At 42.7% G+C, this 26,005-nt stretch overlaps 1 long non-coding RNA gene across 3 annotated transcripts; it reads left to right on the top strand.

Annotated features, from left to right (window-relative positions):
* Positions 1–451: 451 nt before the first annotated feature.
* LOC118470812 (uncharacterized) lies at positions 452–24,205 on the top strand. 3 transcript variants are annotated; one of them, XR_008603765.1, is made up of 5 exons: positions 453–1,224; positions 9,071–9,144; positions 15,750–15,866; positions 16,212–19,579; positions 19,794–24,205. It is a non-coding gene; the product is annotated as an uncharacterized LOC118470812 (long non-coding RNA). The 3 variants fall into 3 exon arrangements; XR_008603764.1 differs by having other exon boundaries at positions 452–1,224; positions 15,750–19,579; XR_008603766.1 differs by lacking the exons at positions 453–1,224; positions 9,071–9,144 and adding an exon at positions 11,723–12,116 and having other exon boundaries at positions 15,750–19,579.
* Positions 24,206–26,005: the final 1,800 nt, after the last annotated feature.

Genomic DNA, 26,005 nt, shown 5'->3' with positions numbered 1-26,005 from the left:
TTTGGAGCAGAGGAAGCCCATATTTAGGCACTGCAGTGGAGGACACATGACGCTGGCCTAGGGGGAAAGCAGAGAGGAGAGACTTTATATTAAGCTCTCGCAGTAAATTGCGGAGACAACTCCGCTCTTCCTCTGTCCCGAATCAATGTATCTTCATCGCCAAACAGCTCCTACAGACAGCAGCATAATTCTTGCTCTCTCCCCGTCGCTCTATAGATTTGATTTGGATTTCCCATCTGTGCAGCAGGCTGCGCTGCTGCCGGAAAGCCCGGCTCCGCCGTGCCTTATAAGGTCGTGACTACATAAGGACCTATTCCGGTGGGTTTCCATTTCCCTGTCCTTATTTGGAGCTTCCTGAGGCAGCGCTGATCGCTGCTTGGCAGTGAATGAGAGGCTGGACTGCAAATCATGTCCAGCGCTCACAATAACTAATGTCAGCAACAGAATCCTGCTGCTGTGTTTTAAAGCACAGAGTGTTTTACAGCTCAGCTAAAGAACTCCATGTGAAAAATTGCTTTACATTGATTTAGTTAATGTTAAACATTTAAGACTGTGTGCATTTTTAATAAGGAGGAAAATGTTTTAAACGACGATTTGCGTATTTATGACGCGCAATCCAAGCATCCAACCAGATTAAAATTTATTTTTTTTCAACATTTTGAATGTTTAGAAGTTACACTGCCGTGCGTTTCTCCGGAGCCTAAAGCCTTATTGAATGAGTAATTAGCCGATGATAAGTGAGGCTATTTCCACGGCCATAGGCTCAGAAATATGACTGTGCAAACTCTGCTGGATGGGAGCAAACTTCCTCCAAATTAACTTTCCGTCTCTCTCGGCTGTGTCATTGATTAATGAGAACAGATAGCCGCGGATGCTGACGAGGTGCGGGGCGATCTGTCTAATTGAGGGGTGTCCCCAGCTCAATATTCAGGGAATCTCTCTGCCACTCAGCGGCCTAATGGGCCGCATTAACAACGCTGTGCACAGCTGCCAGGACGCCTGCGGGATACCGATGTTCCCCCGGCTGCTCCCGCTTCGGCTGGCGCGCCAGCACTCCTCAGTGGATGCTGACGGGAAATCAATGTGTTTCCCTTGCTGCTGACTGGATCTATATGCGAGCAACCTCATTGGGAAATATCGTGGGCAGGAGACGTTGAGGTGGCCCGAGAGAAGGAGAGACGGACAGAAAAGAGATGCTGCTGGTGCGTTGGAGAGGCCGGCAGGGTGAGACTCAACAATCCTCAGATAATATTAGGATTCAGACTCCACTGATTTCACACTAAAGCCTTCAGACCGTGTTTAAGCTGCGCTTTTATCTACAGGTGATCAGATTCATTTTTTTAAAGTCAAAGATTATAGGCTACATAGACTAATTGATTGACTGTTACGGCAACAAAATGAAACATAAGTATTATTCAGGTACACACAGTAGACTTTTGGTCTTTATTGGATGGCATTCTCTCCCCGGCGTTTCCCATTCAGCCTCTGGCAAATCTCTCTGTTTACCCCCATTAGACTGATAGCAAAATTCTGTCATATATTATGGATGATCTGGAGCAGAGGCTCCTTCACAAAATCCAAATAAGCCTGGAGGCGAGGGTGCAGCTGGAGAATATGTAATGCTGTTTATTCATACAGATACTGTACGTATAAATGATCAAATCTAATCACTTTTGAAGGTATGTGGCATTGCACAGCGGTGTGGTATTTTGGAAGGCAAATGGCTGCTCCCACTGCTCACACACAGTTAAAAATTTGGATTCACGCTTTGTTTTTCAGTAAGACGAATGCCATTCCACTATGGGGCTGTTACTTAATAGGAAAAAAGACCAGAAGACAAGATATGATGATGGCGTGGCAAGGTGATGATACCAAATCTAAACTCCTGTCTGCATCCAGCACTGCTGCCATGCATCAGTAACTGAGGTTGATAAATTTGTGGCAAAGCAAAGAAGAAAAAGCAGAGAGCGCAGATGGGAGAACTCATCATCTGATGACAATGTAATAAAATCAGGTTAGGGAAAACTCTCAGAAAAGTAATAAAGTAATAAAGATGATAAACAGTTCACAGTGGCTGTTTGGGCCTCCCTTCACTCTGATGCACGGAGGGGGTGGAAGCCAGATGCTGTAAGGGCAGGTGTAGATGTAGATGCTCGCGATATGTGTGCACTGTCGCATGTTTGTGTGTGTTTGGGTCAGCTGGCTCACTCTCCTCGGTGTGTTCCTCTTAGCTGCCCACACAAACCAGCCAGAGGAGTCCTCGCCTGATGAAACTCCAGCGCTTCATGCCAGCCAGCATGGAAAAAAAAAGGTCTTCCATTACCTACGCAGCCACCACGCCCTTGTTCAGACACACACAAACACACCCCGCACGAGCACTAGTTAATATTTAATCATGCCCCAATCTGCCACAGCGAAACGACGAGGAAGTAGATAGAGGAGCCAAAAAAAGACAGAAGGTGGAAGAAGAGCCGGAGCAAAACAATAGAAGCAAAGACATGGAGACATATAGATATCGAAGAATATCAAAGAGGTAGGTTGAGCAAAAGAGCTGAAGAAGGTGGGAAGAGAGGGTGAGAGTCACAGGAAAATAGAAAATAGAGAGAATCTGAGAGAGAATCCTCACACTCACATATCGTACGTGGGAGCAAATACCAAGCTTTGTGTTGGCATTTGTCAGCAGCCAATGCCAAGCAGTCAGTCAGTCAGGGAGACAGGACAGACATACAAGCAGAACCAACTCCTCACCTAACCGGCTGCCCACACCGAGCCGTGGTGCAATCCCTTTCCATTAGCATACAGGTGTGTTCAGCCTGGTGTGCCCCCAGGATGGGCGGACCAAGATTAGAAGGTGGGTGATGACAGCTACCAAAGCCTGGATGTTACATAATGTGGCAGAGGAGATGGGAGGGAGGGATAATGTAATGACAGAGAGAGAAAACAGAGAGGAACTGGCTATTTGGAGCACAGAATGCAGCTATCATAGTTTTATTTTACCAAGTGGGAAGGGGGCGAGAGTGGTGGATTTTAATATGATAAAAATTAAATGGGCCTGGATGTGTTGGGGCCTGCACTATACACAGCGAGAGTTGATAATTAAATGGGAGAAGAGCAGAGGCCTGATCGTCTCGGGCAGAGTGACAGGCTGAATATTAGCCCATAGTCATATGGTGACGGGGGGAGAAGCCGAGAACACGATAGGAGGCTATTTGATAAATGTCATTTTTCTCCCAGTTTTTAAAGTGACACCAGCAGGAGTGTGTGACCTGACCTTTTACACGCAGAGGGAGATGCGCCGGGAAAAAGAGATGAACAGGCCTGAGAGGGATAAAATTTCCCCAAGAACGTCGAAGAAAACTGGTAAAGAAGACAAGGAAAATCTGGACTAATTGACTCACATGAAAAGCCAACTGGATCTAAAGGGATTCTGGAAACTGCTGTCATTGAAGACATCCATTACTATACATCTGCTCAAACACTTGACACCTCAACTCCACACCTCAGTCATCATAAACCTTGGCTCACTTATTGAAATCTAACACAGCCCATGACAATACAATGCAGAAGATTACAGCACACCACCTGTTGCTGCACTGAAGCAGTCAGACATCCTTTTTTTCTCTCTTTTCAGAGTCCAGGAATGCCACTGTGGAATGCAGGCCTTACCATAGCGGCATATGATTATAAGATCACAAGTTTTCTTTTACTGCGGGAGCTGACCTACTAAAGCTTCAGGTCTGCAGTGACGTTTGAAAAACAATCTGCTTGCACTTCGGTCACTGCAGGCATCCCTCCCTGTCATATTACCCCCCAGGCTGTGAGGCAGGATTGGTGTTAACGTATCACACAGAAACAGCAGCGGCATCGAATGGCCACTGTATCTGCTTATCTGCCTGTTGTTTCCCTCGAAAGGTGGCTGGTGACAGAGAGACAATTACCAAACACATCACAAAGCCCACCCCAAACTGGCCCCACCGTGTCCCCGAGGGTATGTGACTCACTGAATCCCCAGCCTGTTTGTTTGATGCTTGTGACAAAAGATCTGACCCCTGACCTTTCAGCTCCCGATGAGTCACTGGTAGCAGGTTGAATGACGGGGCTTCCCCACACCATGCAGCATTCACGGTACAGCAACGGCTAACATTTAAAGGTTGCCACAAAATACTTTTATGTGTTTGTCTGAACTGTGTATGCACTAATCCGTGGGTGACCCTGGCATGTTGACAGATCTGATGTATGCAAAACAGGACGGTGTTAGCGAGAGAGTCGAAACTTAGCAAACCAAATGAAAGAAGTGAGCAAGAAGTTGTTTCAAATGCTATGGAATTTGATTTTTCTAAATAAGTGGCCTTTATTTATCTGTTGTAATATCATCGACTGATGAGAGATTAGATGTGGCTCTCCTCACTTTGGACACTGACAGTGATACATGAGCATCTACCACAAACTTTCCAACCCTTCCTGTCAACCACTTCTGTGGAAGTACATTTACTCATGTACTGTACTTAAAAACATTTTTTAGTTACGTTTACTGATACTGTATTTTTTTTCACAACTCTATATTTCCCTCTCAGCTATTAATGTCTTTTACTATTTTACATTACATGTAGCAGAACTTTTTTTATTTATTTGTTTAACATGTTTAACCAGCTTCGCCAGCCTCATTTCAGTCACTTTGTGGAGGAAGAAATCAGGCACAGCCCAGACCAGATCCTTTTTAAGTTTACATCATCGTTGCCTGGATGTTGCGTCTTCTTGCACCGGGTCAAAACTCCTTATTTTGGCTGATTGACTCAGCTGACTGGAGATGCTGCTCACAGTGCTGACGTCTTCACATGGGCACAGAGACAGACAGGAAGAGACAAGGAGGCAGAAAGATGTGGCCTCAGCATCCAGACTTAAAAAGCAACTGCTCTGTTGTCTTTAGGTAACACGTTTCGGGTGTGACTCATGTACATACGGTAGTCGAGGGGCAGACAGAAAACATCCAGACTCAGAGCTGTTTTTATTCTGTGACAGTCTTCAGAATTTTGTCAAGAATTTAAACTTTGCTTTTAGTCCACAGTCACACAAGAGCTCAGCCAGTCCACATCTGTTTATGTGGAAGAGCGGCTTTATGCAGTGTGGGTTTATTATTGCATCAGACAGTCATCACCCCGCTCACTCTTTGGCCCTTGAAGTTTATTGAGAGAATGGCAAGAAAGGGGAGATAGTTTGATTTTTATCTTCTCCTTTCTGAACCAGGAACCATAAACACATAGCTCCGGCTAGCTGATGAAAATTTGGTAAACTTGCCCTGAATTCACCCTGTCTCTCAAAGGATGACCTGTCTAAACCTGGTGTTATACAAACAGCTAACACACACACATCTTTAAGTTGTTCTCCAGGTTTTGTTTGAGTTCTGAGTCACATCAGAAGTTGCCAAGACAAATAGTCTCCCTGGGTCCAATGGCCAAAGCTGTTTCCAATAACTTGCTGTGAAGTGAAAATGACAGTCGGAGAGCGACAGAGAGATGCATTTTCTCAGGTGAGAGTTATTTGTTTTGTAGTGTCAGAGCAGAACTAAAGTGGAGGAGTAGAGAGGGCGAGAGGCAGGGAGATAAATGGGTGAGGAGAGATACAGAGGCAGAGCAAGTGATGGAAAAAGAAGAGCCGGAGAGCGACAGAGTGAAAGAGAAAGCGACTGTTAGTGGGTTGTTGACAGGTGGGCCTGAGGGCAGGTACGACAGGTTGATTCGGGTAAGCCCCGCTCCCTCCACCCCCAGCCTCACCCCCACCCTCCAAACCCTCCCCTCCACCCCAGCTGGAGACTGCCAGTGCAGGATAGCCTACAGGGCTGGGGAGACAGGCCTCCATCAGAAAGCCCCGCAGCCCTTTTTACAATCACACGATAATCATTTAACTCAGAGCGTCGCATGTCAGCAGGCATTGACGGCTGACGAGGCCGACAGACAAGACGGCAAACAACAATAACTGCAACACCCGTTGTATGCTTCCAAGGAAAATGAAAAACAAACAAGAAATGGAAGAAAGGGAGAATAAATAAATGAATAACTGTCAAAAGCATTGGCTCATGGGACAATGGGTTTCTCAGGAGTCGAGGGCTCGAGGGCCAAATGTCATTTTGGGTCACTCAGTCTGATGATTAACCAGCAGATCTCATAAAGTCCACTGTGGCCAGACGATAAAACATCTCAAGTGATGTGCAATTATAGTTAATCTGATATGCACTAATGCTTTTAAATTTAGATTATCTATTAGCAATTAACAGGGTCAGAGTTGCCTCTCTTTTTCTCTCTCCATGCAATCCTTTAGAAACGGCTGGGTGTGCAGGTTAATGGTGCAACTGGATTAAGGAGACTAGATTCATATATAATGCAGGCATTTACCTCAATGGGAGAAACGTGACTGGTGAGCAGTGTTTACATTAAAGGAGGGTGAGAGTTCAGCTGAGCCCAGGGAATGTTTTTCTGCCTACGCTGGCGGCAGACAGTGTAATGAATTTCTATAAAGCGCACAGCAAATAAAAATAAAGACACACAAAGGAGATTGCATGTTGATGGTTGTTGGGCGATGCTGACAAGGAGAAATGGGCGAGGACGCTGTCGAAACTTGCAGCAGCACAAAGTTTGGAAAAGACATCCAGTAGCTGTTGGTCTCAATTTCATGCGCTAGAGTCAATATTATGGAGCAATAATCTCAATTATATTGAGGCTTTTGACACATGTTTAGGGAGGAGTGACCAAACAAAAAGTAAAAAGTTTTATGTTACCTTTATGGCTGAGGACAGTAATGCAGGCTATAACAAGACACACACTAACACGTTCCATTATTTGTGTTTGTCTTGCTGTCCAAACACACCATACACGTGGCACATTGAACACATACACCCACATACACACACAATATGGTGTCCGAGGGCTGTCACAAGTGCACGTATCCACAAATGTGAGCACGGCACACACCCAGCATATAGCCTGACATTCTCTTGGCCACAATACACCGCACAATTAAAATAAATCTTGTACGAAGGCCACATGGTGCTGCCAAACAGGGGAACAACTCCATAGAAACACCGGAGAAATGTTTACGTACGGGGATATTTGGATTTGCACTGTTGGAAACATAAACAGGCTTAGTGTCATAATTTAGTTAGGAAAAGGATTTCTCTTTGTATTGACTTAAAGAGTGAAAGAAAGAAAATAACGTGAGTTGGAAAGTCATGAACTTCCATTTTTCTCACAGTGGGATTGTGACAGTGTGTGTTCTCATTACGAGCACACCGACAGCCCTCCATGGGTCTCACTCTCTGAGGTTCACTCTCTCTCTCCCCATCTATCTCTGCATTCCCAGACAGCTTTAGCAGTTCAAACCCTCACACTGCGGCATTGTCACACACCACACTGGTTGCCATGGAGAAATAGTCCTCCTGGTCTCCAAGGTACCCGAGTCTATTGTCTTTGGCTTCTTTATTTAGATGAAAACATGATTTGTTGGAAGGGATCTACTTGTTTTTCGCTGCTTCTCTTTGCTGCCTTTTCTTTCTTCTTCTTCCTCCTCACGAGCATCAATGCAACGTCGCCTGATGTGTATTGTTTCATCCTTCTCCTTTCCAGGAGTTTGACTATGCGCATGTGTGCGTCAAGCTCGTCTGATGTTTTGTAGCAATTAATTTCAGTGTGTCTGCATGTCAGCCCCCCAGGAGGGGGGCTGTATAAAAGTTTTCCCCATTGCCACAGCTCTCGCCAGGGCTTATAATTGCCTTCTATTACCAGGGCTGGGTGTCACAGTGCCTGCCTGTCTGTCACCAGAAGACTCTCAACTAACGACAGATGATGAAGCAAAGGAGTTTGAGTTTTCTTACTGTCGCTCTTTTTGGCAGAAGAAATAACACAGAATATATATATATATGTATATATATATATATATGTATATATATATATATATATATATATATATATATATATATATATATATATATATATATATATATATATATATATATATATATATAATATTATAGAGTAAATAAAAGAGAGCATTGCCCTCCAGCTGTGTGGCCTTACTTGTTGTGCCATGCAGAAATTTAACCCACAGTGAATTGTGAACCTGCATTGTTGCAGAAGTTGATATGGAGACATCTGTACAAGAGCCACAAACAACAAGCTAAAGGGTAGCCACATACCTAGCAACAGCTACAAAACAAACCAAAAAAAAAAGTTAAGTGACTCTATTACGGCTTCAAAAAGCAGCTGTGAGAGCTTGCAAACACTTACAATCAGACCCTGTTTATTTGCATGTTTCCAGCTCCACTCACAGCTGTCAGCAAGCTGCTACTTCTTTAGTCACCAACTGCGCAGCTGAAAACCAAACAGGAATTGACATCACATCCGTTGCTCCGTGATAACACGGGCTGGAGTCGGAGAAACGATAGAATGAAAGGAAGAAAAGAAAAAAAAGACAGAGACAGAGAGGAGCGTGGCTGATGGGTGGAAAGAGGAAGTTGTCTGTGTTTCGTTCTCATTCAGTGGCTGTGGCTCAGACGTCCCAGACTCTGCGGTCGTGTTTAAGGCCGGCCAGACAAATAAAAAGCTCCATTTTAAGTCACTTATCTACTCAGTCACATATAGTCTTCATCTCCTGTTTTGCTCACAGATGACCATCTTGAATCACCACAAAAAGTTTTTTTTAAAAATCTTTCTAATCACATAAACACTAAATATTTGTGGGAGAGACTTTGCTGACATCAGCAAAGTCTCTCCCACAAATACTAGCAGTTGCTAGATGACATTTTAACTGTTGTTTTATTTGCTTCATATTCCTTACACTGTGTGTAAATAACGCATCTAACTGAGCAATGCTATTTTTACCAGCATATATAAATAAATGCAATATTCACGTTAACATTACTGTCTTTTAAAGGCTGAGAAATAAGTCAGAGAAAATGTTTGTGTGTTGTCGTTTAACGTACTGTACTGTAACGCATATAACTAAATCTGCTTTCTAAAATCCGGCGTGTAAACCTGTTGGTTTACTGATACAGTCGCATTTCTGTTTTTTTTGCATGCAGGGTGATGCAAAAGTGGAAGGAGAGGTTTCGGAAACTGTGACGCTGTGCTTTGTCAGCGCAGGGTGCAACACAGGGTGAGTTACTGTTGTGTGCTTTTGTGGCAGAAGCGTGCAGCAGCTTGTTCCTCTGGCATGAAGGCTAAGCGTTGAATGGAGTGGGTGCAGGTAAACATGTCAGGCCATGTCAGTGGTTGCGCTGCCTTGTTGACATCTTTCATGCTTGTACACCTACTTTTTCTCATTATCTCTCATCATTCTGAGTTTGGGATCTGGCCGGGTAGAGGATTCATGCTTCCAAAGAAAAAAGAAGCAAATCTGAATCAAACTGTCATCGCTGACCTTTAAAATCATCTCAAACAACAAATAGATAAATTCCTCCCTGGGAGCTGAATCAGTTAATCGTTTATAGGTTACTGTAAATCTGCCCAGGAGATGCTACACACTTTGACCTGAAGTGTTTCATCATCGATTAGCCAATATTTGTTGCTATGATGATGATGATGATGATGATGATGATGATGATGATGATGATGGTGATGATGATGATGATGATGATGATGACGGCTGTTGTGTTGATGATGGTATTCTGACTGTACTTGGCCAGAGCCATAAATAGGCACAAATTGTTTTTAAAGCTGCCTTTGTTTCTCATTTTTAGAATGGGGAACTAGAGCAAATGAGTCAGAGCAGATGTGTCGAGATGCTGAGACAGCAGGCACTGAACTGAGATCAGTTCTACGTGATGGTTTAATGGGGAAACGGAGCCTGCAGGGGTTAATAGAAAAGCGGTCCAAGAGCAGCTTTCTGAGGAAGGGTGGTGTTGAAAATACTAAAAATGTCAAAAGGAGATGACCTGCTGTGAACAGGACAAATAAACCAGGAGTTTTACTGTATGGACTGTTGGGAATAGCCATCCATGTCCACACACACGCACACATAAAACCATATCGCTCCTAAGTGAAAGAGCCAGCAGGGAGAAAGGGGAAGCGGGTGGGTGAGAGGGGAGAGGGAGGGGAGGACTGTGGGAGAGAGGCAGGAGGGAAGGGAGAGGAGGTCTGGAGTGAGTCCAGGGGAACTCCAGACTGCTGTTACCCAACATGCTCTGTCTCAGCGGGGGCTGGGAGACTGGCTGCTGCTGACAGGACCCCAACTACGAAGAGGGGGAGGCACGCAAACACTGACACACTCACGTACACCCTCACCCCTTGATTCACACACACACACACGCCACCGCCACTGTGTCACCATAGAAACACAATAACCCTGGCCTTAAAGTTGCACTCCTGGGCCTGATCTCCCGCCGTGCTCTGAGGAGTGGGGTGGAGTAAATCTGCTTATTTATAGTCGGCCTCTTTTTTTTTAAGTGACAATAAGAGATAATCTCCTTTCTCCAAAGTCCCACCACATCTACCTGACATTAGCTTATCCTCGGCCCACATTAGCAAAAGAGATGAAGAAGCAGAACAGGGAATAAAATGAGAGAGAGAAAGTGAGTAGGTGGGAGGAAATAACAGAGAAAATACAGGAAAACAATGAAATAAACTGAAGCTATGATGTCCTTATTCTACAATTTGAACAGATCAGCATGTGTGTAGTTTAATGTGCATGTGTGTGGTTGAACTTAGACCAACATGAACCCAGACCAGACTTTGACCGACATGACTCGACAGTGTCCGGGGTAATTGTCCCAACTTCTGGCTTCATCTCGCAGCCAGACTGAGTTAGCAGAGGCAGTCACAGAGAGCAGCACGTAACTTTAGCCAGAGTAAAACCCACTCTGGCCTTGGCTGCGGTCCAAGTCCAAAGGCCTGTTTCTCCACCACCCCTCCTTCATCGCACTGATACTGAGCATACGCTGCCAGCACACAGAAGTGGGTTCAGCCGAGGCCTCACAAAATGCTCGACACAAAGACAAAGTGGTGAGAGGAGCTGCTCCATATAAAGGGATTGATATTGATACTGCTGTTCCTTTACCGATGAATTCCCGGACATGATCTGAACGCGTCTTCTCTTAGTGTGATTGACCCATGCACTCTTTGACATTTATTTTTTATTTTTCTACTGTAGCTTCCTTTTTTTTCCATCTTCCACTTAATTTGTATTTTCCATTCACTGCTTTCATTTCTCCTCTGTTTACCAATAGCAAAAGTCTCATTCCTAGTTCCTTTTTTCTTCAGAGTGAAGTTTTGAAACAAACATGTGATTAAAATAACTGTTCACAGTCTATTTTTACAATCAGATGTAGCAGGTTTCGGGGTGGAAGGTGTTTCAGTTCCTGAAATCTGCTTGATGGGGAAGACAACTGACCTGAACTCAACCGTGATGCATGAGTGTTTTCTGTCACACAGCAGATGTCAGTTGTTGTGTTTTCATCTGTCTTGGGAACATTTTCACCCAAAGTAAATCACTGAGCAAATAAATTGATAGATTATGACCACATCTGCGTCAAAACTATGCACTGGCGCTCAGTCAGTCCATTTCCTGACCAGACCTCATTCATGTGATCATCATGGGCAGTTGTGCCTCGCTGGCTAACTGTTTTGACTTGACTAGCTCTTCTCTAACCCCAGGGCTCGCTAATTGGCTTAGGCTGTTTCCTTTGTGGCTGACTGCGTCACACAGTAAACTTAACCTCAACCCAGACATAAGCATATTAACATGGTTAAGTATAAATAGCTCAGAGTAGTTAAATTAAACCTCTATGTATGTGGAAGTAAGTATTTTGGGCACCTGTGATCTTGTTAGTGGTGTTAAATTTAGCTCTGTGGTCCTCAGTGAAGAGTGGAAACAGTGACAGGGACCTGTTTTGCCACAACACACTTCCTGTGCTCTGTGAGTAGTGAGAAAACCACAACCCAGTGACGCAACGTTCGGGAAAAAAAAAAGCAACAGAGACGCGAGGAAAATCAGCAATGAGGAAGTTGTGGCTTCATTTGAAAAAGGAAAATAGTTGACTGAACTGTAAATGGATACTGTAAGTGAAGTGCAAAGTTTCCTTTGTGCGGACTTTCCCCTTTTGAGATAACACAATAGGCAGAAGTGATAAGGTGAGCAACAGACTGAGTGTATGGCTGCTAATATTACTGCTGCTACTTTGCCTGACGGTGGAATAATTTCTTCACTTTGTTGCACAAAATTATTTCAGTAACCACACGCACACATATATAGACACACACATCGGCCGTATTTGTTCGCTTTTATATTCTCAAATTCTTGTGCCATTGTGGCTACTCTAAGTTCCTGTGGGCCATTCTTTGCCATGACCTTCGCAATGCACAGCACAAAACGCAGCCTGTCCAGGATCACAAAAAAACCCTCTGTACTGTAGACACAAATGTGCTGCAATGTTTCCTGATAAAACACATTGGAACGTTGAATTAAGAGACAGAATTCTGAAAGTAAGCTGTTATATAAACTGCTTATTTACATGAATGAATTTATAAGACACCGCTGCGTAAATGTTGTCTATTGTTATGTGATTATGATATTTATCCCCATGACCATGAGCTGCTAGTCATTGGAAATGCAAAATGAGTGCATGTGAGAGATATTTTTGGTTTATTTGTGTCAGTTACCCTAAAAACCAAAAACGAAGATGCGCTCATTTTTGTCTGTTTGTGTGGGAGTTGGAACAGTGCAAGTGCAAGAGTGCGTGCCTCTATTTGTGTGTGTGTGTGTGTGTGTGTGTGTGTGTGTGTGTATGTTTATGAGTGTGACATAGAGTGTTGGAAAGAGGCAAATTTATAGTGTGAATTTTCTCTCTCTGAAACAACACTGAAAGTCATGAATCATCTCTGCTGCACAGACATAACCACAGGAAGTACCCATGGAACACACACATACATATATATATATATACATACACAGCCAGTATACAAAGAAAACCAAACACAATGAAAGTGATCTACTGGAACAAACAACAGGCCAGAAATAGCACATAAATACAGACCATAAACTTTGAATATCTCAAGGGTATAAATTCATCAAGTCTGTTTCCAGGGATTTCTTCAGATCGATCACGTCTCAACAACGTAGAACAAGATTTTTTCCTCGGAAACAGGCACCAAATCTTGTAGATCAATAAACTTTGGTCAAGACCCCATCACAACATCCTAGCCATTTGCTGCAGAAGACAAGGTTACCATGGTGACCCCTACACACTGGGGACATATGTAGGAAGTAAAAAGAAGTGTGTGTGTGTGTGTGTGTGTGTGTGTGTGTGTGTGTGTGTGGTCCAGGTATTACTCATGTTGTGGGGACCTGAATCCATTTACACAGTCATAATGTGAGACTAAAAAGCAAGATTATTAAATTTTAAGCTGAAGACATGTTTCAAAGTTAGGTTTAGATGAGTAATAGTTATGTTTAAAGTTAGAATAAGTGTCCAGGAAATAACGTAAGTCAAAGTTATGTCCTCTGAAATCACGTATACACGTGTGTGTTTGTGTGTGTGTGTGTGTGTGTGTGTGTGTGTGTGTGTGTGTGTGTGTGTGTGTGTGTGTGTGTGTGTGGCATATGGGAGACGGGGAGATAGTGAATCAGTGCTCTGCCTTGACCCCTGGAGTCCGTCTTTCTTGTAAACCTCGTTTTGTTCACTGCAACAGAACAGAATAGTTGCTCATTATTCCTGTTGTATGAGCCTGGTCCTGTGGGTGACAGCCATAGAGAAAGAATCCTCTCGCTGACCAGAAGGAACACACTACACACACAAACACAAAGAGAGAGTTAACAAGAGATAGACGAAAGCATCTCAAGGTTAAAAGAAATCCAGGCATGGCTGTTGAAACACACACAAAGGAATACAAAGTGCTACATTTGTCCATGGCTTCCTCTAACATCTTGCTATGAGCAGTAGGAGAACTGATCAGTCATACTGTGCTTTTAGTATGTTTTTGTTTTTAAGAAGTTGTATGGTGAGACTTTAGATTGCAAGATACAGCACTCAATTTACAGAGCTACACACGTGGACAAAATTGTTGGTACCCCTCGGTTAATGACAGAAAAACCCACAATGGTCACAGAAATAATTTCAATCTGATAAAAGTAAAAATAAATAAAAATTCTATGAAAATTAACCAATGAAAATCAGACATTGCTTTTGAACCATGGTTCAAGAGAATTATTTTAAAAAATAAACTCATGAAACAGGCCTGGACAAAAATGATGGTACCCCTAGAAAAGACTAAAAATAATGTGACCATAGGGACATGTTCAATCAAGGTGTGTCCTCTAATTAGCATCACAGGTGTCTACAAACTTGTAATCAATCAGTCGGCCTATTTATAGGGTTACAGTTAGTCACTGTGCTGTTTGGTGACATGGTGTGTACCACACTAAACATGGACCAGAGGAAGCGAAGGAGAAAATTGTCTCAGGAGATTAGAAAGAAAATTATAGACAAGCATGTTAAAGGTAAAGCCTATAAGACCATCTCCAAGCAGCTTGATGTTCCTGTGACTACAGTTGCACATATTATTCAGAAATTTAAGATCCATGGGACTGTAGCCAACCTCCCTGGACGTGGCCACAATTGGAAAATTGATGACAAATTGAAGAGACGGATAATACGAATGATAACAAAAGAGCCCAGAACAACCTCTAAAGACATTAAAGGTGAACTCCAAGGTCAAGGTACATCAGTGTCGGATCACAGCATCCGTCGTTGTTTGAGCCAAAGTGGACTTCATGGGAGACGACCAAGAAGGACACCATTGTTGAAAATAAATCATGAAAAAGCCAGACTGGAATTTGCCAAACTGCATGTTGACAAACCACAAAGCTTCTGGGAGAATGTCCTATGGACAGACGAGACAAAACTGGAACTTTTTGGCAGACACAAAAATGTCCCTACTGTGAAACATGGAGGAGGCTCTGTTATGTTCTGGGGCTGCTTTGCTGCATCTGGCACAAGGTGTCTTGAATCTGTGCAGGGTACAATGAAATCTCATGACTATCAAGGTATTCTAGAGAGAAATGTGCTGCCCAGTGTCAGAAAGCTTGGTCTCAGTCGCAGGTCATGGGTCTTGCAACAGGATAATGACCCAAAACACACAGTTAAAAACAGCCAAGAATGGCTAAGAGGAAAACACTGGACTATTGTGAAGTGGCCTTCTATGAGCCCTGATCTAAATCCTATTAAACATCTGTGGAAGGAGCTGAAACATGCCGTCTGGAGAAGGCACCCTTCAAACCTGAGACAACTGGAGCAGTCTGTTCATGAGGAGTGGACCAGAATACCTGCTGAGAGGTGCAGAAGTCTCACTGACAGTTACAGAAATCGTTTGATTGCAGTGATTGCCTCAAAAGGTTGTGCAACAAAATATTAAGTTAAGTTCACCATCATTTTTGTCCAGGCCTATTTCATGAGTTTATTTTTTAAAATAATTCTGTTGAACCACATTTCAAAAGCAATGTCTGATTTTCATTGGATAATTTTCATAGAATTTTTATTTATTGTTACTTTTATCATATTCAAATTATTTCTGTGACCATTGTGGGTTTTTCTGTCATTAACCGAGGGGTACCAACAATTTTGTCCACGTGTGTAAGTATAGTACATATCAGCACTGATATGAGGAGACCTCAAGAAGTTCTCGGCCTCACCAGGACACTCAACAGAGTCTCTCGTAACTTCAAATTATTTGGTCCACTGATGTTCAAACTTTACCATCCCTTCACAGGAGAAGGCCACATCTGGAGTCCTCAACTGCATGCATTATTTCATCATCATGCAGAAAATGGTGACCATGCAAGTGGGATTTCAGTTTGGGAAACAGAAGTCAGACGGTGCAGGTCGGGTGAGTAGGGTCTTCAGCAACAGATCAAAGCCACATTTTACTGTTTCTGCCACCTGTGCTATGTGGACAGATGCATTTTCTTTGAGTGCTTCAAACATTTGAGCTTTTGTAGACAGTGATACGATGTTTTATGGTATACAGGGGAGTTACATGTCGCCAGGAGAAGCACTTTGGCATAGAGTACTTACCAACGAAAAACTGGGAGGATCTGTGTTGTATGTTGCAGGCCTTAAACTTGTCTTTCCGTGTGTTCTGTTTGTATGTATGCTGCGAAGCAGATAGAGAGCGAAAACCTCACCATCTTTGTACTTGTTGCCAGTTGATGCCGTTACTCTGATCCCTCAGGGCTGGCATGCTTGGTTGTCCAGGTGATGGCTACCATGGAGACAGAGGGCCTGACCGGTCTTGGCCCACTCTATTACACCAACTGTGCCAACTTACCGTCAACTGGACACTAAACGACGGCGACACGTACGCCCCTCTCCTCTGCTGTGTACTGTGGGCACATGTGCTCAAACCTGAGAAAAGATAAACCAAAAGGGTGCGCAGCCATTTGAAATCAGGAGATCTGAAATCAGATTTGCCACCCTCAGATCTAACCACATCAGTTAAAAGAGTGTTGAAATATCTGACCCGGCATCAGTGGCGTATGGGGATGATTTTCTTGTTGGTGGGCTATAAGCAACACAGAGAAGAGATTTGCGGAGACAGCCCATAACAGCTCCCTTGGAACCAATGACTCAGATATGCAGATGTGTTTACTTCCCTTCTGTTTCCCACCTCAACCAGCACACAAAAGGCAGGGGGAATGAAAGTGCCTGATAATGTCTTTAAGTGTTTCATTTATATATTTATATGCTGTTATAAAGAACTCATTTTTTACTAAAACTTAGACAAGCACTTCAAATAGGCTCTTTGCCTCTTCCCTCTATTCCCTCCCTCCCTTCTGAGGGTATTCATCTTTTGTCTAATGCGTAGCGCTGCTCTCTGTTAGTTTCTTTTCTGACACCATGCCAGCAGAGTCATCTGCAAAGGGACTCATGTAGGGATTAAAAACCATCAACAGCTCCCCTTTAACAGAGAGGTAGAAAAAAAACGTTGAAAAATAAAATACAAAAAAAACAAAACTCCAGACAGTTTTGTGAAAACTTGCAGAAAGCGAATGCAGATTGTCACCTGACCCTGAGGCAAGGCAGCCCTAAATATAATAAAGAGAAGACAACAGAAGAAGACGAGGCGACACGACACGGGTAATGTGTTTTCTCTGCTGGTGTCGTCTGGCAGATCTGGGATGATTGAGTGCTGATGCCTGCCTGGGCAGCTTCAGAGAAGATCGTCTACCCCCTCCTCAGCTCGAACACACATGCACACACGTGCACAGCTCTCTCACATCACACACTGACACATGTGTGCGTGCACACACACATACAGATTTTCTGTTGTCGAAGTGACAAAAACATCAAGGCGTATTAACTGTCATCATCTCGGCATCTCTTCATCTCTCTTTTTGGTCGAGGGAATATTTCAAGGTAACACTTTTTTATTGTGGCGTGCCTGTGTTTGTGTGTGGTTTCTCTCCATGGTGGATGTGTGTCTTAATTATAACGAGGTTTAGTGAATTAGGCCAGGATGTGTAATAGACTCAAATTTGTATAATCTCTGTTGAATAAACCCCAGTCACAAACATGCAAGCAGAAAATCATACCTACTTACTGTACTTGCACGACTTCAATGAAAAATGATGTAAAAAGGCGTGTTTGTGACAGTAATTGATAATGTTTATTTGCAAAATGTGCATATTAATCTCTGTGCATTTGTATAATCACTCTGTATTGTGAAATTGTCAGCAGCAGATACAGGCAAACAGGTGCTGGCTACAGAGGAAGTTGATTGGCTGGTTTCCATGATCCATTTTCCCAAGGCTTCCACACCCCTGCAGCTGTCCTCAAGAATATGAGAACCATGTGTGTGCGCATGTGTGTGTGTGCCTGTGTGTATTCGTAGTGCATGCTTGTGGTTATGACAAATTCACTCCTTGTTGCTTGCCAATAAGCAAGACAATGATCTTCATTGACAACGAAACATAAAATGCCAAACAAATGGGCCAACAAATAAAAGTAACTGGAGAAAATTACCACCTGAAATTTAACAGCCCTTCACTGATTTGTGTCTTTTTTTGTTTGTTTTTTTGGACCAATTTTAAGATTTCTCAAAGTTTGAAAGAATCTGGCCTGCTTGTGAATCAGCTTCCCTGATGTTCAAAGTGAAGTCATGTAACAGGTTTTTTGAGCTTTTGGCTGTTTTGCATGGTGGAACGTTTTGAACTGAGCAGTGACAGCCTCAGTCCAACTGAAGAGTCTACTTCAACTCGCCTCATTTCTATTGGAAAACACTTCTCTCTCCCCTCTCCCTCCTTCTCTCTCTCTCTGTCTCTCTCCCTCACCGTCCTCTCTCTCTGAAGCTGCAGATCACTTGAAAAAGAAAGGGGAAGGAACATGAATAAAAACTGAAGGCACTTCTCTCAGATATGTCTCTTGATGCTCGTCAGATCTTTAAGGCTTCGTCACAGGGAAATGCAGGGTTACTCTAAGAAACCGAAGGACTGTGACTTCCCTAATCTACTGTACAAGACCTGAATTTCAGGACTCACCTTCTTCACAGCAACTTTGCTTGCCTCTCTCGCAATCTGGATCTCTTCTATATGGCTTTCACTTATTGATGGGCAGGTGGAGGTGGAGTGTCACTCAATCACCACTTTTCTTAGAATTTGGATGACAAGAAGAAAACTAGGGCCACATTGTCAAAAGGAAGCATGTCCTTGATCATTTCATATTCTCATGCCACAAAAGAAAAAGAAAAAATCACAAGATAAACTTAAATGTAAGAAGAAGTACAGAAGTTTACATTATTTATTATTATGATCCTGTATGCAATTTGTTCAGGTAAATATAAATATAACTTGTTAACTGGATGAGTCTGTGTCCAATAAAACTTTAAAAGGCTTAAAAACTTTTGTACTGATTTAGGATATTATTGAGAAATTTCCATGAGAGAATTTCTTTTTACAACTGCAGTAGTATTCATACTGACTGCCATCTAGTCCTGCGTATTGTAGTTTGCAGGTCTGGAGGAGTAAAAGCTGAACCTGGGTTTGCCCTATAAGTCTCTGATGACTGATATTTTACGCATAATAAAAACACCCTTGTAAAGTGAATCTGACTGGGTACCAGCAATTCAATATCAAGCAACAGCAGAGTAAATAAACTCCCAGCAGTGTCTGTTTTTCTCTGTCCATTTCTCTGAATTGGCCTTGAACAGGTTTGACCTCTATAGATGGAAGCTACATGTAACATTGGTTGTCCTTAACATCATCTTTAAAACTGGAAGGCGCCGCACAGAGTTGAAATCAGCGAAAGCTGGATTATGCAGCGAGTAATGCTGCTGTGACGATTGCTGGCTGCAGTAATGCCCATAAGCCTTGAATTTAACAGCTTCTGTTTCGTTCATTGATTCTGTACTTTCTCCTTTATGTGAAAAATTGCTTGTTTAAGTTTTGATCGCATGTTGTATTATAGTTAAACATTAAGTAACTCTGCAACAGTAATGCTTCTCTTATTTTCTCTTTTTCTGCAGCCATTTTAGGAAAACTAAAATAAGATGTGCTTATTGGACATTACCTGACTTAGAGGCGGACACATATTTGGATGTACGTGGTAGGTGTGACTCACATAATCATCTTTATCACTCATAACTCGTGATGTATATTTTTGTGGTTTTATGACACTCTAACACACTTAATCTTTATGTGAATCTTCTTTAAATAGTCTGTGACCTGTTAATTTGCGTTAATGCCTGTCTTGGATGGGACATTCTTGCGAAAGGTTAAATAAAGGTTTAGAAAATACAAAAAAACTCTCCTTTTTTCAGGTTCAATTCAACGTGATGAGCAGAAGAGGAGAAATTTAGTTATGACTCATGTTGATCTTTTGGGGCTTGTGTCAGCACGGATGATGGGATAAATTTGGGAGGGTGACTTGGCCTGAGGTCTTGTGTTCTCTGTAGTCAGAGTCCATTGCAACAGTTCACCCTCATGACAAGACAGAGAACAGCACCCCCTGTTGGAGAGCAACAGCATTGCTTTGAGGGGCAGCATAGAAAAAAAACTGTATGACCTCAGGTTGACCTTATGTCTTGTGACCTGCAGTGTGAGGTGACAGCTTTAACTTTCTTAAACAGTATGTTCTTGTTTATTCATTGTGTTTTCACCTTTTAGAGAATTGACACAAACGAAGCACTTTATGCTGAGTGTCCTGCCTTTAATTGTCTATTTCTTTTGCTCAAAATAATAGTGAAGAAGTGTGACTGAGATTTCTATTGTTCTTGTCTGTTGTTGTCACTGCAGTTCCTCCTCCCCTCTCTGCTACCTGGACATCGCATAGCCAACAGATTAATTAGACAACTGATAGTAGTGCTCTCTCTTAGTGCTGGCCCACTGAGTTTTCTTTTTCTTTTTCACTTCTTGTAAGTCTCTAATTTCTGTCTTTACATTAATGGAGCTTACTTGGCGTGCTGACCCAGTGGAAGCAAAAATTAAGTCTCCTTTTTTCCTCCAGGGGGGCTGCAGCTTATTCTGCAGCTAGTTTGCTTCATCCATTTGGTGAGGGAAAACATTACACCAGACAGTTTTGTTAGACCTTACAGATCCTGAAAAAAAAAAGCTTGCATGTCATTAGCGCTTTTGCACTGTATCGCTCAATCTTACAGAGAAGGTTGCAATCTATAAATAAAAGCAAAGGGCGTTTTGTGAGAGCAACCACAGTTTCATGTTCTTCTATTCAATGTCTGTCAACCCTCTCTGGACGAGGGTCCACGTTGGTTGCCTTGGAAACCAGCATAGGACTATTCTGAGTGCCCAGTAGTGAGAGAGAGAGGAAGCGAGTGTAGTAAAGGTAAGTCACTCAAGGACTATCTGGTCAACCTGATAAAGTGTGATGAAAATCAAAGGCCACGACTCAGCGTCGCCTGCGATTCTGAAGAGAAAGAAAGAGAAAAAAAAGTGATTTCTCTTCTGAAAGCTTTGAAAAGAGTTTAACACAATGGACCAAATATTGTGCTGCTCTCCGAGCATGTCTTATAAAGTGGAAGAATCAATAGAATAACTAGAGAATAAATTTACTTTCTCCTCCAATGTACGAACAGTGCAGTATGTTCAAAAGATGATGCCACATCTGACTGGGTCCTAGACATTTCTTTATATTTTTTTCTTGAAAACATTTTTACACATCCCTTCTGCGCTATCTGTGCATTAATTACATGTGTCTGAAGTGCAAGCCACACTTGTTACACCAAACCATTATGTATGAGTCCAGGTCTGGGGCTCCACGCTTTTTATTCATGTTCTTTGAGGAGGCTGTCAGGCATAATTAAGACAACATGCTTCTAACCAGTCTGTTTGGATAGCCTCTGCCTCCCAACCCCCCTCACACTTCACTCTGCCTGAATCTGCCGCTGCAAACGCACGTCAGTCCTTTGTATGTATCACAAAGCGCAGGGATGCAGGCAAGTGTGTAACAGTGACTATATCTAGTTTAGTTTGAGCAAAGGCAACAGATGGCAGGAAAATACCCAATTTGTTCATCTCTAACATCTAATTGCAGTGTGGAAGTTTAAGGCAAGAAAAGAGACAGAAACAAAACATTTCAGGTTTACTCTTCAGATAAAAACAACTGTACCGCTTCTCCATTCCTGCTATATTTACACTCATGAACATTTTGCAGGCAAAAAGCTGCTGTGAGATCAGTGTTTGTTTTCCTTCTTTTTCCCCTCTCCTCACTCTTCCCTTGTGATCCAAGGTGACAGGGCAGGGCGGATAGGACGAGCAAGCCTGTAGAGCAAGGGGCAGTGAGAGAACAGTCTGGACAATATGGACGGGAAACATAGGCCTGTTGGTGTTGTAGAGACACTCCAGAGGGCATAATTCAATCATAGCTGTGATGAAGACAGAGAGACAGAGTTGCGCGATAAACTGGGAGAATTGGAGGCAGAGGAGAGCGGATAGAGGCATGAGTAGAAAGAATCAGATTACCATGCTCTTAAAGGGGAGGGGAGGATGACACTCATCCGACCTGATTTAAACGACAGAAGCGTAAGGAATGAAGTCCTCAGTTCGTCTGTACCCAGACCCTGCTAGGGAGCGATGAGTGTGAGAGAGGGGAGCAGAAGAATCGGTCATGCTTGGAGTGAGATGGTGCCTAATCGTCCAGAGGCCCGGACTGAGTAACTGTGACTGGGTGCATCCACTGCTGAGCGAGCGGCAGGGACAATCTGAAAAGCTAAAAAGCCATAATCAGGTTTTTTACGCAAACGGGCAAGCACGGCTTGCATGTGGGCTGCTTGGGGCTATGTGTGATGAGGCCGTCAGCCGCTAGTGGTCCACAGACATGACACAAGTCATTTCACCTCAGCTCCACTCTGCTCATGCACATTCACAGGATGGTAATCATGCCCTGCGCTCTCTGGCTGATGCTGTCTGTGTGAATGTAGCCCATCTGTGCAGCTGGTTGGCTGGATTGATGGTTTTTAGTCTACCTATTGGAATATCTTTTCTTTTCCCTTTCACTCTCTATTCTATTCACTCTTTGCTTAAGGGTTGTCTATTTCTGTCTTTCTTCAACAATCAGGTGCTGTAATGGTGTCAAACATTGGTGAGAAACAATTTCATCCTTACAGTAAGAGCCCCTGTGATTATAACTGATGGGCCCAGATAGTTTCCTTTCAGGTGTGTGTGTAGTTCGTTCTTCTCCCTGAGTTTATGTCAGCATGAATGTGTGTATGTGTTTATGTGCGCGCATGTTTGTCTTAGACTATTGATCTGGCCAGCCTACAGCAGACATTAAATGAGAAGAGTGGAGGCTGATGTCGACAAGGAGAGAGATGGAAAGAGTGATGGATGGCAATAAAGGAAAGGGAGCTGTAGGCAGTCAGATCACATTTATCTTTTTGATGTTGCCATTTTGAAGTGTAAAACATGGAGAATGCATTTAAAGGTCTATCTAACAATGTAAAAATTGAATCTTTGTGCATTTTTTTTGCAGCTTTTTCAAGACGGTCCCTGCATGTCTCCATTTCAGTTGCAACTGGTGCGAACCGCAAGATGTGAAGCCAGATGTGGACACCGAAGTGGACGTGGTACAAATACACACACTCACTTGCAATAAATGTGCTCTTATAAATCAATTTTTCTCTACTGTACAGACACAACCGGATTGAAGGAAGTGGCTCGGAAATATCAAAACAACCTTGGGGAGCTTGAGCTCACAGTGAACACTGTGTGCCTCCACTACGTGGGCTCTTTATATCTCTCCTATTCAATCAATGTGCTCCCCTCTCTTTCGTCCATTAATTTGGTCTCTCTCTCACTCTGTATGCATTATTTGTGCCACTGTACTGTTTGTCCTCTTCAGTGGGTATCATAAAGCAGTGGGGAAGACACACACACAAACACACACCCACAAACTCGTGTGTAATGCATTCAGAGCATTTGAAATGTCAAAGTGTTACAGGCGCGATGACTTAACTAGTTCTACCCAATCGAGGGACACAGCAAATGAACAGGTTCTCTTAGTCTGTCATTATATGAATTACATTATGATTACATGCCACACACATACACACAAGAATGTATATTTATATATGCACACTTGGGAAAAACATAAATGTAATGGCACGTCTTTGCCAAGTATAGTAAAAGGCATTCTTCGAGTGTACACAGTAACTCATGGACACACCCAAGTATTGTGTGTTCACATGCAAACAGAGACACGTGTGTAAGTTGTTGCAGTATATACATACAACGCACAGCACTCAAGAGGTCAAGAGCACCATCTGTGCATGTTCAATTCTTAATTAGATTCGCAGCCACTGAATAATGTATTTGTGTGACCAAAATAGATTGGAACTGGAGAATACCTGAAATTACATATTTGACACATTGTTCGACGTCTTGGAAATCATTGTGTTTTTCTTTCCTATTTCCTGGTGTCGAGCCGTTTAGTCAGTCTCATTAATTCAAGCGTCCTGCGGATGTTAAAGTGATACCCCCCCCCAAAATTTATTTTCACACTCTCTCTCTCTCTCTCTCTCTCTCTGGCTTACTCTTTTAGTGGCAGTCAAAAGTTTTGTAAGTTGCCTCCTGGTTGGAGAACCGTAGTATGTTTACCTGCAGTTCTTTTCCACTGGAATGTGCAGTTTTAAACAGTCTGAATGCCTAATCTGACTATACAATTGCCATTATATAAAATATTAATAAATACACAAATGAGTAGGTATGGGTACAATAATTTGTCACAGTTTTGCCAGATTTAATTTTTTTCTTCACCAAATTTGCATTTTTTTTGACTATATTCATGTTTAATGTGTTAAATTAAAAACAAAAGGAAAACGTAAAACTAAAAAGTAAATAGTTTTGAAACACACTGAGTGCATATAAATAGTGACAAAATGCATTGTGGGGCAAGAGAGGTCTGAAAAGTTTATAAGGGCTTTGTTTAAAAAGAAAATCTGAATGTAATTTAAGAGAATTCAGGCTTATCACAGCTGCTCACTCCAGTGAATGACATTACAACCATGTTTGAAAGTGTTGCCTCACAGTGTCCTTTTAAGGTCAATCATTACAACTTATTCTGCATTTTTCCTAATACTCGATTAGTTGTAATTCTCTAGTGTCTGACAGATGACATAGGATGACTAATGGCATTAATACTTTTTTTGTGTCATGAAGAAGTTCATTCATTGCCACCAAAGCCACAATGTAAGTACAGGTTATGTAAAAAACTGTCAGCCTTGTACATCTGCTCCAATTACACAGACAACAATGCCGAGCTGTGCTGAAAACAGACATTGTACCGAGACTCAAAAAGGAGGAGCTTTGTAATGCCGATGCATCTCGTCGCCGTCAACGCTGACATGCTCATAAAACACAAGGCCTCATTTTACGTCAAACAGGAAATAGCCTGCACAATCCTGGGAACAAACAAGAGAGGACAGCGGTGCAGTTTGATTGGGCCATGAACGGTCTCTGTCGTTACAAAGCACCACTGTAAGCTCCATTGATTATCAAAGGGCTCCGAGCTCAGACGGGGAGTCTACTGATCTTTCCCAAGCTCAGACATGAAAAGCCCCCAGTGACAGCTCATAGCCTGGGCTAGATCACACCGCTGTGCTGGGGGGGGCTTCTGCAGGGCCTGTTTTCCAACCACCTGCTCCACAGGCCGTGCTTGTGTTTTCTAGTTTTCTCTCAACGCTGCGCTCTGTCAGGGCGACAAGGATGTGCTTTCATGTGAACTCAGGGCCGGCAATGACATCGGTGTGTGAGCGACACTTGGTAAAACAATGCAAGACAACCTTTTATTATGGCTATGCCTCATTACTTTTTAACCAGCGTAATCATATGTGCTGCTCCTCATGAATTATTCACAGGTGAGCTCTCGTCTCAAAATGACAGGAGGAGATAGCGGAGCGCTTCAAATGAAAAAACAAGCACAAAAATAGGAGAAGGCATATGCCAGAAACATGATGCAGGGGTGCATTTCTTCATGCCTTCCATTAACTTATAAAGACTTTCATGCAGAGGCCACAGATTATGTCTGTGAGCTTAGAACCCCGTAGGAAACGTACAGCCGGGGCTTTCAGCATATGGCTCACACATTGTGAGTTGGTTTTATCTGGCAGGTGAGAAATTTTAACTGAAGGAAAATAATTGAAATCAATGTTTTAGCCCCTGTGTGTTTTTTGTTTTTTTTGTCATCATCAGTATTTGGCAGATGACAGGAAACATGAAAAGAAAAAGAGTCACTTTATCACATGAGATGCTAATCTGGTCCACAGAGGGGTTTTCACTACAGCTGAGGACTCTGTTGGTGCAAATCAAAAAAGTAAAAAAAGAATAAAGTGTGCTTAAAACTAGGCAGCCCCTCTGTCCCTGATCCTTCATTCGGCTTCTCCTCATATTATCTATTTGCTCACATTTTCCCACTGTAAGTTCCTGTCTTGTGGTGACTAAATCCTCAGCTAAGAATGAAATAAACCATCCGTTTATGAATCACTGTGATGTAGAAACCTAATCTGGAGGTTGACTAAAC

The sequence above is a fragment of the Amphiprion ocellaris genome, chromosome 13, assembly GCF_022539595.1.
Source record: "Amphiprion ocellaris isolate individual 3 ecotype Okinawa chromosome 13, ASM2253959v1, whole genome shotgun sequence".
In the NCBI taxonomy this organism is placed as follows: Eukaryota; Metazoa; Chordata; class Actinopteri; family Pomacentridae; genus Amphiprion; species Amphiprion ocellaris.
This window is presented reverse-complemented; position numbering and strand designations above follow the sequence as displayed.